Below are 16,669 nucleotides of genomic sequence, written 5' to 3'. Positions count from 1 at the left end.
GTGTGTGATGTCCTTAGGTTGGTTAGATTTAAGTAGTTCTAAGTTCTAGGGGACTGATGACCACAGATGTTAAGTCCCATAGCGCTCAGAGCCATTTGAACTGCCAATAGGACACATGATATTTACATTAGCAGCCGCCGATTGCAGTCACTACTGAGCTTGCCTTTCTTGTTTTTGCACGATGAAAAGTGTCACCATTATCAGCGTCATAGAACAGTCCTCTAACTTTTTCCGAGGTAGCAGACCACTTTATTTAAGACACGCCAACTACGACCTCGCATCGCACAGCTACTTTCAATACGGTTTATCTATTCATTCTCGTTAAAATCTTAGTTCGTTTCTATTCCTATCCTTGTACTATAAGTCCTATGTAACAGTAATATATTTCCTCTCCGATGTAGTAATGACATACATAGTCTCTCTTGAAACAGTACTTTCCTACTTGTGATCATTTCTTCTACTTGGATGTGGGCTTCACCGGACAGTTTTGGTACTTTCATAAAACTGACCCTGCAACAGCCATAGCTTTATTCAACTTATATTGTATCTTTTCTGAGGTGGCTTCCCCACGTTCCATATATCGTGCCACACCGTATCCTGTATCCTACAGAAAACGTATTTCTTATTTTCAATGTCTGGGTTTTGCATCGAAAGAACTCACAGTGAAGTGTGTAATCGTTTATTTTTCTCAGTTTACATAATCGTTATGTACGGTCCAGTTACGTTAATGTGACCACTGCTACGTTCCACGTCGCTGTACAATAACCATTCGCAGACAGCAGATGGCAGCACTAGCAGTGAAGGGTATACAGGTATAAAGTGTGCAAGTGGTGATGGTGACGGGGGAGGGGGGGGGGGGGGTCGGGGGCGGGGAAAACAGTGCAGTCGCTATCTTAATGCAGAAACGGAGCGATTTATCTGGCATCCAACCGAAACAGACGCTGATGCATTTGTGGTGCACCATAGGCCGTAGATGACAGGGGTGAACGACGGCTGCGGAAATGTTTACGGGCGAATAGACGTGCAATTGTTGAGCAACTGACCGTCCAGATGATCCAAGGGGCTATAACAGTGTCTCTTCTATGACAGTGCAGCGAACGTTGCTGCGTATGGGCATCCGCAGCAGGTGCCTACTTCATCTACCCATGCTGATTGCAATTCGTCGATATTTACACGCCAGAGCCGCAACTGGAAGTCTACTGAATGCCGGCAGGTGGCGTTTTCAGGTGAATCACGTTTTATGCTCCATCGCACATATGGCCATTGGCGTGTCCGCGTGAAACTTCTGAAAGCAAACACCTTGCAACAGTCGCAGGAAGGGTCCGGGCAGGAGCTGGGAGTGTTATGGTATGGGGAATGTTTTCATAGCATTACCGGGGTGATCTCGTCATTCTGGAAGGCACAATGGGTTAACACAAGTATGCATCTATCCTAGGGGACCGTAATACGACTACAACTTACCACGTCTCCATTGCACTGCACATACTACGAAACACTCCCAAAACTGGGCACTGACCCATACAGACGACTTTTCCGACTTTATGTCCACCTCTACATCCAGTTTGTTTCCCCTCGCCAGTATGACAGCTTCCAGAAGGACAATGCAACGTGGCACGCAGCTTGCAGTGAATGTGGGTGGTTCGCAGAGCACTTCCCTGGCCACCAGACTCTTCCTCCCCCCACTCCCCTCCACCGTAGATGTAAAACTAATTGAGAATATGTGTGACCACATCGACTGGGCTGTTTGCGACGTTATCCTTTGCCATGAAACCTAAAGCAGATGGTAACGGCACTGGAGTCGGCAAGGCTTCACATCCCTGTCGGTAGCTTTCAGAAATTCGTGGCACTCTTCCTGCACTTCTCCCAGAGGCCTGCGCCGCAAAAGATGGTTATTCAGATTTTTGAAAAATGGCGACATTAGTGACGCTGGGCGGTGTATGTTTCCTATATTATGTAGTCTTTGCATCGGAACTCCATTAATTTAAACTTTGCAAATACATTCCGCAGGAATTCTTCTCTACTACTGACAATATTGTGGATGAACAGGAAAGTAATTGCCGTTTTCTGACAACCAACTTATATCCCTCTAGGCGCTTCCACTTTCCAGTTTTGCAAGGAAGGACCGAAAATTGGAGTAGAGCATCCTGTCGATGACGAGGTCGTTAGAGACAGGACGCAAGCGCGAATCAGGAAAGATGGGGAAGTAAGTCGGCCGTGTCGTTTTCTCCTAAGCGATTTCGGAAAACTAGTCAAAACCTGAATCAGAGTGGCCAGACAGGGATTTGGACGTTTTCTTACCGATTTCGAGTCCGGTATTCTATCTCTGAAGCATTCGTCTATGTGCTTATAAGTGAACAATGCTAATAACGGTCTGAATACGTGTCTGTCTTACTGCATCTTTGAAACCCTGACTAAAGCACCATGAAATATCAGACGGCCATCAACCAAACGAGAGAAGTAAACAACATCAATGAAGAGGTGGGCACAAATTTAACTCTTACCAAGAGAGTGAATCAAATTGCTTGAAGCCCCAGGTTACAATGTGCTAAGCAATTGGATATTTAGGGGCATAACGGGATAGTTAGGATAATGTGTTGAACTATTGGTTGACTTTGGGTTACACTTTTAACAAAGCCTTTATTACAGTAATTCCCAAATTTAACATTGACAGAAATTCCTGTATCACAGTCAGTTTCATGGACTCAGTCTCGCCAAGGAAAAATGTGACTTCAGAGCTATAAAAGAATTTCAGCTCTGATTTATATTAAGAGAAAATAAATTTAACTTAATGAGAAAGATAAACAATAAATCATTATTACGTAAGAGCGTCTGACTGAACCAGAGCTAAATAAATGTGCTTGAATACAAAACCTCATGCAGATTAGGAATACTGTAGTGAGAGAATTAGTTGTCAGACTGTGTGTCGGGGTGTACAGCCACCAGTGACAGTTACATTTCTCTGCGATTCCGTACGTAATAAGGCATCACACAGTCATAATTCATTTTCTGAAACAGATAAGGTTATGAGAAAATCTGAGTTCAAGATTATAATCACTAGTTACAATGGCGTCAATCTGTAAATAGTAATTTTACGCTGATACGGCTTTCCCAGAATATTCATTCAGTTACACCAACAAATTTGGTACTTACAGACAACACAATTAGCCTAATATTCCAAGCAGAAAACTGGCCAGTAGTTTTTAATGGCAACATACTAAGACAACTAACTACTTATAATTATACGCCATTACAACCATAACTTAAAAAGTAATAATTAAAAACCAGATTAAGGCAAAGTTGAAAACCTTTTCCGATCTACAGATGAGATCCCACCTTCGGAAAATATCATGATCGTACGAGCTTTTTGACGCACGGTACCTTTTGCAATACTTTTGTACTACACAGCTGTGTACCAAAATTTCAAATACGAGTACTGAGTCATATAACAGATATATCTTCCTTGGACAAGAACGAAATGCGTCACGCTACACAGCTTGGCGCAAATCTTTAGCACACAGAAACTTCAAACTGCAATGCATAATTAATAGCAACCGGGAACAGGCTGTTACTAATACGCAGAAATGACGAATCTTATTATCAAAAGAGTTCAGTTCTTCTTCTAGTTACAATAATATCAAACAGCGTACAGCTTCACACGCATTACAGAACGGTCAGTTAACATGAGTTGACTTGCAAAACTAGCTACCAGATAATGGCTCCCACAAGAAGGTCGATGGAACTTGACTCAGCACATACAATCTCCAATGAACTCGCTGTAGCTCACTACTGTTCCTCGCAGAATGTCACAAATATCAGTACCTTTGACACGAAGCGTAGGATGGCCACACCTAGCTGCACATAGTCTACAGTCAAGCTCTGTCTTCTTATGACCTGCTCGCTTAGTGGCCGCCACAACACAAATAGGCAACCCACAGCTCCAGTATCTAACCGTCCGACGAGCTGCGGACCGAACTTTCAACGCTAAGAGCATCAACAACCAGTACTTCTCGGTCACCGCTGCGTAACTGACTCCTCGTTCTTTCTTTTTTTTTCCTTTATTGGATTTCGATTCCCCCTGAAGGCGATAAAACTGTGACGTAAAACGCAAAACGGCGGAAAATTGTGGAAAGTTAAAACATAAATCTAATGGTGGGCGATGATAATAAAATACACAGGAAGCAGACAGGGAAAAAGTAGACAGACAATTAAAAAAACACGGCGACAGTCTGGATTCTGTTTGCAAGAGATATAAAAAAAAATCACACCCTCCGACAGCGTGATGTCCGCTCGCAAAACTTCGGAAAAGATGCACAACACTTAACAGTCACTAGGAACATTGCACTAAAACGTCGGCACCTCCACAGGCAAGGACAGATGGGAGGGTGGACCTGAACAGAGGGAGGGAGGGGGCGGAAGAAAAAAAGGGGGGAGAGGAGAGGAAAAAACGAGATGCGGGGGAGGGGGGGACGACGAAGGTAGAGGACTCAGAAGGGGGGAGCAGGGTAGACGCGAGAGTGAATGGGGAAAGGCAGAGGAAGGAAAACGGAAAAGGACTCGGCGGAGAGAACGGAGGCAGAGAGATGGTAGGTGGGAAAAAAACAGGATGGAGGGGGGAATGGGGAGGGGAAGAGAAAGCCTGGAAAAAGGACAAAGGAAAGAAGGGGGGGGTGAGGATCAGAGTCGATAGGAGGGATAAATGGAGGGAGAGAGGGCATCATCCAGGAGGGGGAGTTGATGGAAGCCACTTTGGGAAAGGAGATGAAGGGTGTAGAGATGGAGGGTAGGGGGGACACAACAGTGAAGGCGCAGCGGAGGGTGGGGGTTGAAGAGGAGAGGAGCAACCAAGGGATGAGGGGGAGCAAGGTGGCGGGAGGTGTAGAGTGTGCAGGTATGTTCGAGGAACCCTCGTTTCTCCTTGTCACCTCTCTTATAAACCCTACTTCACTAGCGATACCACGAGTCCAGAAAGCGGAAATACTGCCAACCTCTGTGAACAGTGGCAACCCTGGCACAAGTGGGAGGGAGGGTAGAGGATGTTCTAAAACTCTATTCAGTTTATGACGTGGCTTATTCTCCGTAGGCCATTTTGAGTGGAGAACTTACCTTATAAACTTTCGCCTGAATGACAGTTTGCATCTTGGTTTCAAGTTTATCGATCGATAACACATTTTTAGTCAAGGCATTCCAGTGCATCTACCACCCTCACTTTACTCTCAGGGTAGTTAGTAATTAACCACGATAATTCAACCTGAGGCTTCTGTTAATTCCTCCTACGGCTTCCTATCGCATTAACGATTTACCCTCACGCCTAACTTGCGACGTAACGAAGATTTTCGAATGGGTTACCTCTCTGTTTCTGCCTCTTTTCTGTCCCAGCTTCTGTTTGTCTTCCTCCGACGTTCAAACTGACTGAATGAGCCAGTTAGATGAATAACTTTTAGTGTAACGTGCAATCCCTAACTTGTTGCATTTTTCTCGTATAGCCGGCCAGAGTGGCCAAGCGGTTCTAGCGCTACAGTCCGGAACCGCGTGACTGCTACGGTCACAGGTTCGAATCCTGCCTCGGGCATGGATGTGTGTGATGTCCTTAGGTTAGTTAGGTTTAAGTAGTTCTAAGTTCTAGGGGACTGATGACCACAGCAGTTAAGTCCCATAGTACTCAGAGCTATTTTAACCATTTTCTCGTATACAAATTGTTACGAGATGATAGCGTTCACAAAAAAAAAAAAAATAAATAAATAAATAAATAAATAAATAAAACACAGAATGAGCGCGGGGTATCACGACTTGTGGCGCCCGTGAACAAACTCCGAGAGTCAACCTAATCGCTTAGCAGTGTGTCCGAAAGCGCGGTCAGGGACGAACACGGAACTAAGAGAGCGCGACAGTGCCAAGTATTCACACGGGAGTGCAAGCGAGCGTAGGCCGAAGTAAACAGGAATCCAGGCTAGAGCTAGCAAACAACTGACTCCGAAGTCCTCCTCGTCGCGCCACAGAAGTTACGACACCAGAGAGGCTGCCCATTGCAGGCAACGCTCACGCCGCTTACGGTGGAGTCGCGGATCATTCCGACTCTCGACCGCACTCGTCAAACACGCATGCGTCCGGCGGGGATACCAAACAAATAATTGTTAGCGTATAAAGAACAAGAAGTAAGAGACATAAAAACCAGTGACTGACCAAGGAAATAACCCGTGAATATCGATTTGTAGTGTGACACTATCCCACTTATCCAACGGTACATACGTCAGGTTTTTGGTGTGTGAAACGAAATCACAAAATACTTCAACTAAGAGAAGTCCCAAAATAGTGAAAAACCATATGTCAGCTGGTTGGTGTACCAGAGAAACCGTCAGATCGATCCCAACCTGATTACCTTACCTCTCGCAGGCAGTATGTGATCAAACTGCTTTCGAATGGGTAATTAGCTGATGCCCACTACAGAATCTCAATTCAGGCAGATCTTAGGTTACTTCCAGTGAGCGTAAAAAAATAAGACTGATTATAAAATTCAGTCCGACATTTATAAACTGTACGGTTTACGTCAGCAAGTTAAAAAACACACTGCGTTAATTCGAAAAATACAGTGTAATGGATAGTACGCTGGTTCACTACCCCAGAAGCATCAGGCGCCAAGACCTCAAAAGAAATTGTTGTGCTATCCATTCAACAAAATGCTTTCAACCAATTGCAGAAAGTATTGTGCATATAAACATTTTAGTACAGAACATGTTGACGGTGCTAACACGAAGATTGCAAATTTAATACAACGTTACTGGAGTGTTTGTTACTGCAGGATAAATACTATGTTCGGTCAAAAAAAGCGCTATGGAAAATTCGTCATCAACTTTTTATGTTTCAAAAAGACTTGCTAGTCGGCCGCGGTGGCCGAGCGGTTCTAGGCACTTTAGTCCGGAACCGGGCGGCTGCTACGGTCGCAGGTTCGAATCCTGCCTCGGGCATGGGCGTGTGTGATGTCCTTAGGTTAGTTAGTTTTAAGTAGTTCTTGGTCTAGGGGACTGATGACCTCAGATGTTAAGTCCCATAGAGCTTAGAGCCATTTGAACCATTTGAAAAGGACTTGCTAATCCGTCGATCAAATACCGGCTGAAGAGCTAAGTGCCCTAGCCGCACTGTTATTTTCACTGCTCTTTGTGAAATGCAGTTCATTCAACACTTATCCTCCATGTCATCAGATCGGCAACCATCATTATGCATTTTTAACCGTCACCTGTATTCATTGTCTTTGTGGGTGTTGTTTTACTCATGGCCTCTCTTGTGCGCAATAGCAGTTCGTACGTAGAACAACATCGGAGGTGTATCTATGATATTAGTCTTGATATTTGTCCGATCTGGCCTTCTAACATTTGTCACATGGCCCAAAATCCAGATCATTTTGTATAAATTGAAGTATTAGGAACGATATTTCAAACTATTTGTGTGGAGTGTAGCTTTATATGCAATGCACATTGGATGATTAATGCTACATGCGATTAGTGAATAGAAGTACTCGAAATGTGTTGCTACAGCAGAATGCTGAAGATTACGTGCTTAGATAAAATAACTTACAAAGAGCCTCTTTGCACAATTTGACTGAAAGAAGATATTCTTCGTTAGGACACATCTCAAGGCATAAAGGAATCGGGAAAATGAACGAAGCGTGAAGGGATGCTAATGCTTGGATTCAGTGTTCAGGTTCAAGAGGACGTAGACTGCATCAGTTATACAGAGATGAAGTTCCTTGCACAGGATCTATTTGTTTGGAGAACTGTATGAAACCAATCTTCGGGCTGAAGACGACAAACTATTTCAGCAGATTTAGTGACATAAAAATCAAATGTTTGCTGATGCTTTCTATTCTTTCATGATATTCGGAGAAGAAAGCATTCCCGTTAGTGTCGAAAGTAACATACTCAGTCCACAGTTTAAGTGGTCTTAACCGAACATTCACTTCAGTTTAATTTATTACACTGACGGTTAACTCTACATCGTATTGGTCGCTAGTCTGCGCGGTAGCAGCTGTTTAACTTTGATGTGGTGGAATCTAACAAAACGTTTGTCACCTGGTGTACTTTTCGAAGCAACAGCAGATTGTGTACTATGGGTATACACAGCTGTAGCACTGATTAACGTCGCCATGCCAACGTGAGGTACGCAGTGACCACCTAGACGAATTTAAATTGGACTACCGACGTCTTGGCGGTTAAACCTTTTATTACAGTTTGACGAAGAATGTTGAATTATCTACTGGTTATCGTTTGAAATAATTATGAAATAAATATATATCCATGAAGATGTGGCTTTAACGCCGCGGAACTAGTTGGATCATAGCTACTCACCACTGTGGAAGTTTATTCAAAAGTGGTTATTGCCGGACAGAAACAGAAGAGAATGCAAAAGAAACATTTAAAGTCATGGGAATGTAATATTGCAATGTTTATTGAGTGGAGGATATTGCTCCTTCTCATCTAACAGCAGGAGACGAAACTGCAGTTCAGATCATCGAGTTTAATAACGCGACTCGAGAGTGTCCCAGCGATGGGAAACCAGTGAGGAACTCCTACAGGAGCGCTAAAATCCTCTGCCGCAAGCGTGTAGTCTCTCACGTCCATTTCTGACATTACATGCCCCCCCCCCTCCCCCTGCCAACATTGTGGTCTGTAGACAGCAGGAAGCGAAGGGCGCAAGAATCAGAAATTCTCTTCTCATCACCGGTGGACGATGCCCTAGAACAGAAACAAAAGGATAAGGCGAAGACGGAAGACCAAAACAAAGAGAGAAACAGAGTACATATCTTCTAGAACTGAAAAATACTCGTTCTGCAAAAAGAAAATTGTTCGTTACTCGACAGATACCTCATACCACAAAAAATGCATGAGCAATGGTGTGGCCACAGAACAGAGTATACCGAAAGGCGAGCGGCTCCTTTGATCTGTTGTGAAGTCAAGCGTTGCGCTCGACGCCATATTGAAACCGAGTAAACGCGAAACGGTAGCTGCTTCATACTACGGCTCGAAACTGACATTCTTACGAAACGGTACTAACTTAACCGACTAAATTAAAACTTTTACGAAAGGAATCGCTAATGAAACAATGTGTGACAAATTGTAAGTTAAAAACGTATCACATTAGATTTTAAATTAATTACTGTGCGCATGTGCAAGCTGTGAATTGCCACTGCTTTTAGCTTCAGACGACAATGAAGTTACTTCGTTTTGTAAATATTATTTTTTTCTATGCAGCAATTTTATTTTACTCTTTAATTTTACTTTTATGGAATTGTGAACCGATAAATCAACTTCGCTTCCAATGGAAACAGCTGTTACTGAACACTCTGCAGGAGTTTGTGTTTGCATCATTGCTGGAATTATCATTCATGTTCTCATCCTGAAAGTATTACTTTAAATGGCGCCAGTAGGCTGATTAACATTTAATTTACAAATATGTTTTGAGTTAGGTCCAGATCCGTAAGTTCACTCTAACATTTTACATACTATGAATCGTATTTGGATAATAAATGACGACAGATAAGTGCATGAGATGCGTGCATCATTTTTCGCGCATGTTGGGAGCGGCATTAGACATTTATGTTGGCATAGTTTCTACATAGTGGTTGGCGCAGCGGAAAGAGTGCAGAACGATAATCCGTGGGTCGGGGTGGGGGGAGGGGGGGGAGGGGGGGAGGTGTCCGAAGAAGGGCTTGGGGGAGGGGGGGAGCCTTAGCGGTCGACACTCTATGTGGATACTATTTTGTCTTTGCCTCAATTTGTGTGTTATTTACACCGAAAAAGAGACCGAAGTAATGCTCTATATGCTGCATTTATCGATATATTCATAAAAGGTATGAAAAGGAAAAGCGAAGGCAAAATACAAAAGTGTCATCATTATTTCATCAATATCGGAGAAAATAACACCAGCCCTGTTTTAAAAAAAAATAAAAAAAATATTGACATACAGGGCGTTACAAAAAGGTACGGCCAAACTTTCAGGAAACATTCCTCACACACAAATAAAGAAAAGATGTTATGTGGACATGTGTCCGGAAACGCTTAATTTCCATGTTAGAGCTCATTTTAGCTTCGTCAGTATGTACTGTACTTCCTCGATTCACCGCCAGTTGGCCCAATTGAAGGAAGGCAATGTTGACTTCGGTACTTGTGTTGACATGCGACTCATTGCTCTACAGTACTAGCATCAAGCACATCAGTACGTAGCATCAACAGGTTAGTGTTCATCACGAACGTGGTTTTGCAGTCAGTGCAATGTTTACGAATGCGGAGTTGGCAGATGCCCATTTGACGTATGGATTGGCACGGGACAATAGCCGTGGCGCGGTACGTTTGTATCGAGACAGATTTCCAGAATGAAGGTGTCCCGACAGGAAGACGTTCGAAGCAATCGATCGGCGTCTTAGGGAGCACGGAACATTCCAGCTTATGACTCGCGACTGGAGAAGACCTAGAACGACGAGGACACCTGCGATGGACGAGGCAATTCTTCGTGCAGTTGACGCTAACCCTAATGTCAGCGTCAGAGAAGTTGCTGCTGTACAAGGTAACGTTGGCTACATCACTGTATGGAGAGTGCTACGAGAGAACCAGTTGTTTCCGTACCATGTACAGCGTGTGCAGGCACTATCAGCAGCTGATTGGCCTCCACGGGTACGTTTCTGCGAATGGTTCATCCAACAATGTGCCAATCCTCATTTCAGTGCAAATGTTCTCGTTACGGATGAGGCTTCATTCCATCGTGCTCAAATTGTAAATTTTCACAATCAAGTTGTGTGGGCTGACGAGAATCCGCACGCAATTGTGCAATCACGTCATCAACACAGATTTTCTGTCAACGTTTGGGCAGGCATTGTTGGTGATGTGTTGATTGGCCCCATGTTCTTCCACCTACGCTCAATGCAGCACGTTATCATGATTTCATTCGGCATACTCTACCTGTGCTGCTAGAACATGTGCCTTTACAAGTACGACACATCATGTGGTTCATGCACGATGGAGCTCCTGCACATTCCAGTCGAAGTGCTAGTACGCTTCTCACCAACAGATTCGGTGACCGATGGATTGGTAGAGGCCGACCAATTCCATGGGCTCCACGCTCTCCTGACTTTCATTAAGGGGGGAATTTGAAAGCTCTTGTCTACGCAACCCCGGTACCAAATGTAGAGACTCTTCGTGCTCGTATGTGGACGGTTGTGATACAATACACCATTCTCCAGGGCTGTATCAGCGCATCAGGGATTCCATGCGACGGAGGGTGGATGCATGTATCCTCGCTAACGGAGGACTTTTTGAACATTTCCTGTAAAAAAGTGTTTGAAGTCACGCTGGTACGTTCTGTTGCTATGTGTTTCCATTCCATGATTAATGTGATTTGAAGAGAAGTAATAAAATGAGCTCTAACATGGAAAGTAAGCGTTTCCGGACACATGTCCAGATAACATATTTTCTTTCTTTGTGTGTGAGGAATGTTTCCTGAAAGTTTGGCCGTACCTTTTTGTAACACCCTGTATATGTAGAACCCCTATGTGCAGGAGAACAAATTTCTTCCGTTAACTGACTAGTATGGGGGACAAACAAATCCATAATTATACGACGAGATTTTTCAAGATGAAGAACGATTGCCATCAGGCAGCGTTATAGTGATTCCCTCAAATGCACTACGCTAGTACAAACCCATGGTGTCTGTTTCCATCGTCAGGTAAGGAATTTGATGAGGAATCAAAAAATGGCTCTGAGCACTATGTGACTTAACATCTGAGGTCATCAGTCCCCTAGAACTTAGAACTACTTAAACCTAACTAACCTAAGGACATCACACATATCCATGCCCGAGGCAGGATTCGAACCTGCGACCGTAGCGGTCGCGCGGTTCCAGACTGAAGCGCCTAGAACCGCTTGGCCACCGCGGCCGGCGATGAGGAATCTTCAAAACTGCTTTTATCTCATAGACATAAAAAGGGGGGGGGGAATCATATTCAGAGTAGTCTGTTTCAAAATACATTCTATTGTACATCATCGGCTATCTTCGCCAGTGTTTGGCAACATGATGCGTTACGTGTGGTTTGCTGCCAAACTGTGCGTTGAGGGAGAACGTTTTTTGAGTGTAAGCCAAGTTTGTTTTTGTACAGAAACTTTCAAACAACTACGCAATTGTAAAATTACGACGTTTATATTGTGTGCAACATTCCAAGAATTTTGTTGTTTTCCCTGTTTTTACGATAAATATGACGCCAGCAATTGTAAATCATCAACTGCAAAATTATGAAAGCATCTAATTTTATATACGAAGTTCTCGTATACAGTTTACAATCGTTTTCTGGAAAATCATATGTGATTCCAAATTTTTGTTTCCCTTTCCTTTTCATGTCTTTTATGGAAGTATTGATAAATACAATATGCTATGTTAAACATTATTTCTGTTTATTCTGCAGTATAAGTAGCGTAAACAATTGAAAATATAAACGACAAAATATTTCCCACAGTGGAATTCGAGCCCGCGACTCTCGGCATTCCTTTCCGCACTATTTCCGGTGCGCAGTTATAAATGGCTTATGCCTCGGCCGAGTCGCTCCAAAAATGCAATCTTCTTTTAAACGCGTGGTCACTTTCGTTTCTGACCATGTCTTGCGTAGGCCTACTTCATAAATTTGGACGAAATTGGTGATGACGAGTAGGTGCGGTCCACTTGTGAGCTGTAGACTACTTTTGCGTGGTGCGCTCAGGCAGCGCGCTCAAATAAAGTACTTTAACTTCTATTTTCTCCTACTGTAGTGAGATGTGACATTCCTTCCAACTTTAAAAACAATTACGATACGCTAACTATGTTTAGTATACAGCAACGCATCACCTAAAATGAGCCAAACGTAAAGTAGCCAGTGACCACATTTTTCACTGCAAGCTCTTCAAATTATATCCTACAGAGTACTTGGAAATTTAGTATCACAGTAACTATGACCCACATCGATAAAAAAGACACTTCATCATCAAGACGTGTTATGGAACTATAAAACGCGTCAGAAATCAGTTTTATATGTTAATTACTTTCCTCAGAATCGAATAAGAGATAATATTATTCAGTAGTGAAGAAGACGCACAAACTCGAAACAAGTTGTATTTAATTTTTGAAAGGAAAAGGAGAATCTCTACCGAAAAACTATCTCCAGGAGTTGATGTAGCTATGATTCATTTACACAAAGTATTTTTTTCCAGTTTAATGAGATTTATTGTTGACAGCAAGAAAATTGGGAAACTCATTTTTTTTTTTTTTTTTTTTGACGTACGGCTATCAGCAGCTTCGAGGGAATTGCTCATTACTTTTCTGTGTGACCTTTCTCTTACTACTGTTCATTATACGTTTCTAACTTTCATATAACATCAGACAAATGTTTATGTGTAAGTAAGCCCAGCAGCTAAAGTGCACAATTATCAAAATAAATAAAACGCATCCGTTCGCCTTTGGCTTCAAACACAGCTATTTACTCGGTTTGAATACGGCAGACTTCGCACATGCGCACTAAATTTTGGCAATTGGATTTCAGTCAGTGTCAATCCCGTGTACTCTCATTTCTGTGGTGTGGTTTTGACTTTGATTATGACTGAATAGAGTGTGATAAATGTAAAGCATGGTAGCACGAGAAGTTTATGGATTATGAAGATGTAGAACATAATCTCTGTGATTACTGCTGAAGAATTCCGTATGCGAACTCTTGTCTGTGCGTGGTGATGGGACAGCTAGTTTTAACAACCCACTGTCCAGTTGATTGTACTTTCGTGCAGTCAATTATTTCAGTCTAATGAAACATCCGAATAAAACTAGTCTCTGTGGCCGAGTCAGCTACACCAATGTTTTCGCTCTAGCACTGTGAATACGAGAAAGACGTATAGAATGATGTTGATTTTGCTATTAACCGCCGCTTACGAAATTGTTCAGTGTGAGCACCAGAGACATCGACGAGGTACTTTGCAGCGGCAGATTTGCGCCTTGTAGCCAAAATTGGAACTAATTTTTTTCCGGCGTAAATCGGTTCTGCATTAACGCCATTAGCATATCTACCAGTTTCACTGTTACATGATAATTACAGCCCACACTGGATCTCCGTGAGTAGCCTCACTTTAATAATAACCACCCGGTATTAGTGTTTTCGCCGTCTCCGTGTTTGAGTGATAACGTTTACATACTTCTTCAACCATATCGGTTGTACATGAAGCATGACTAGCATTTTTTAGAGTTATTTCAAGTAGAGGCGAATAAAAAGAATATTTCTAAAAATGAAATGTTTCCAAACTTTATGTATTTATTTACTCAAATACGGTTGATTCCTACTTATGGCATTAAATATGAATTTTTAATAGGTTTTTAAAGGTTAATAACTGAAGCTATATTATAAATTTATGTTTAAACGAATCGAGAGTTACAGTTTTATTTATATTTATTGAAGCTCTGTCTCTCTCGTCCCGGGGATTTGCAATCATCGCCGATAATTCTGTTATGATAAATGCTGAAGAGACGTGAACAGGAAGCATATAAGATACAATTTTTTTAATTGTTTGGCGACTTAATCACTTGCTTTTCAAGCACATACAGTCACTTGCCGGAAGTAAAATTTTGCGAGAGAAATAAATGTTTGTCACATCATTAAATATTTCATAACATTAATCATCCTTTCGGATACTGTATACAGAGTATCTCAAACCTTTTGGGTCATATTTAAACATGTGATAGTGGACCCACAACTGATCATATTGAGATAATGAACCAATGGTTAGAAATGCGTATTTATTGTCTTACGGACACGCACAGCATCACGGCGTAACAACAATGTAGCTCCTAATAACTGTGCAAAGCGACGACCGCCAGACTGTGCATACATGGCAACAGCGCATGAAGTTCTGTCGCACTCTCTCAAAGATCACTGGTGCCTGTTGTACCAGGAAACAGGCGGCTTGGACCCTAGCAAGCAGATCTTGATCCGTTTCTACGGGTTTTCATACTCCAACGATTTGGCGTAACCCCAGAGGAAAAAGTACAGAGGTGCGAGATCGGGCAATCGCGCTCGTCGTGGGACAGTCCCTCCCCTTACAGTTTAATGATGAAGGTGGAGGAAAGGTGCCTAATAAGAGACACACTTTTGTAAACCCATTTGAAAGACCTAAAAGTAAGTGCAATTGTATTTTTTATGATGGTAAAAATATCTTGCATTATCTACTTTTATCATACAATTATCGTATTTGCAATAATAAACAATCTTTCAGAGTAGTTATTAAAGCTTCACAAACAAGGCATTTCGTAGAAATGAGATCACGGTTTCCTGATATGAGACAGTATTAATATTTTGCTTTAATTATTTTATTACGGAATAATGACATATGAATATACAATTTTTACATGTTCATTCATTTCTGTTATCCTTCACTCATTTCATACTACTTAGGTTTATATTTACGACATCCGGGGCAAACAAAATTGTCTTCTGTGACACCGCAATCTTCATGAGCCCAGCGGTAACATTTCATGCACTGTGCCTATTTCTCCCCGTGTTTGCCTTCAGAAAAGCGACCAGTACAGAACAGACACTCCGCGTAATCATCACTGCTGTCTGAATCCCCACTGTCATCAAGATGGACATCGGATGCCGAGTCACTAGACGATTCTTCTGCTTTAGGCCTACGATTTGAAGATTTTCCACTCTTCTCCCCAAATAACTTTCTGGCTGCTTTCTTAGCTTCAGCCTCTGATTTCTTATGTTTAGATTCTTGAAATTGCTTCACATAAGGAGTTGAAGATATATTTGACTATCTCCAGGTGGGTTTGCGATATGTGGGAGAGGTCTGATGTCTGCAGGGGTGTCCGCAGCTCGTGGTCGTGCGGTAGCGTTCTCGCTTCCCACGCCCGGGTTCCCGGGTTCGATTCCCGGCGGGATCAGGGATTTTCTCTGCCTCGTGATGACTGGGTGTTGTGTGATGTACTTAGGTTAGTTAGGTTTAAGTAGTTCTAAGTTCTAGGGGACTGATGACCACAGATGTTAAGTCCGATAGTGCTCAGAGCCATTTGAACCATCTGCCGGGCTGACGGCTTGACCATCACCATCAGTAGTGTCATTTTCGTTTTTGGCATCTCTTTCTTGAAGGGCGGCAACATGGCGATGGATTGAAAATCCATGTTCCGTGAAGATGTTACTGTTGCATGGGATGAGACCAGTTTTTCTGAAGGCATTCACAGATGCTTCCATTGCTGCTGCTCGGTTGTAAGCTGCCCCAAATAACCTAGCTATTGATAATGGGATGATAACACGACCTGGGTTACTTGCCAACCACGTTTCTATCTCTTGGGCATAGTAGGTTTTCAAAGGCCCCATAAATCTGACCTCAAGTGGCTGCATTTTATGCGTCGAGTGAGGTGGCAAACATTCAGTATGAACATTGTTTTCACGTGCTTTGTCTAACACGTCGAGATTCTTTGTGTGGGAATAACGACCATCAAGAATCAAAATGACAGGGTCATTTGAAGATGGCTTGACCTGACTCACAAAATGATCAACCCACTGAGTAAAAATGTGAGTTTGTATCCAGCCACTTGGATGACAAGCTAATATTGATCCTGCAGGTGCACCGTCCATCAATTCCTGCTTCATATTCTTCCTTGGGAAGACGATTAGTGG

The sequence above is a fragment of the Schistocerca americana genome, chromosome 2 (genome assembly GCF_021461395.2).
Source record: "Schistocerca americana isolate TAMUIC-IGC-003095 chromosome 2, iqSchAmer2.1, whole genome shotgun sequence".
NCBI classification, from domain to species: Eukaryota; Metazoa; Arthropoda; class Insecta; order Orthoptera; family Acrididae; genus Schistocerca; species Schistocerca americana.
Note: the sequence above shows the minus strand (reverse complement) of the source record.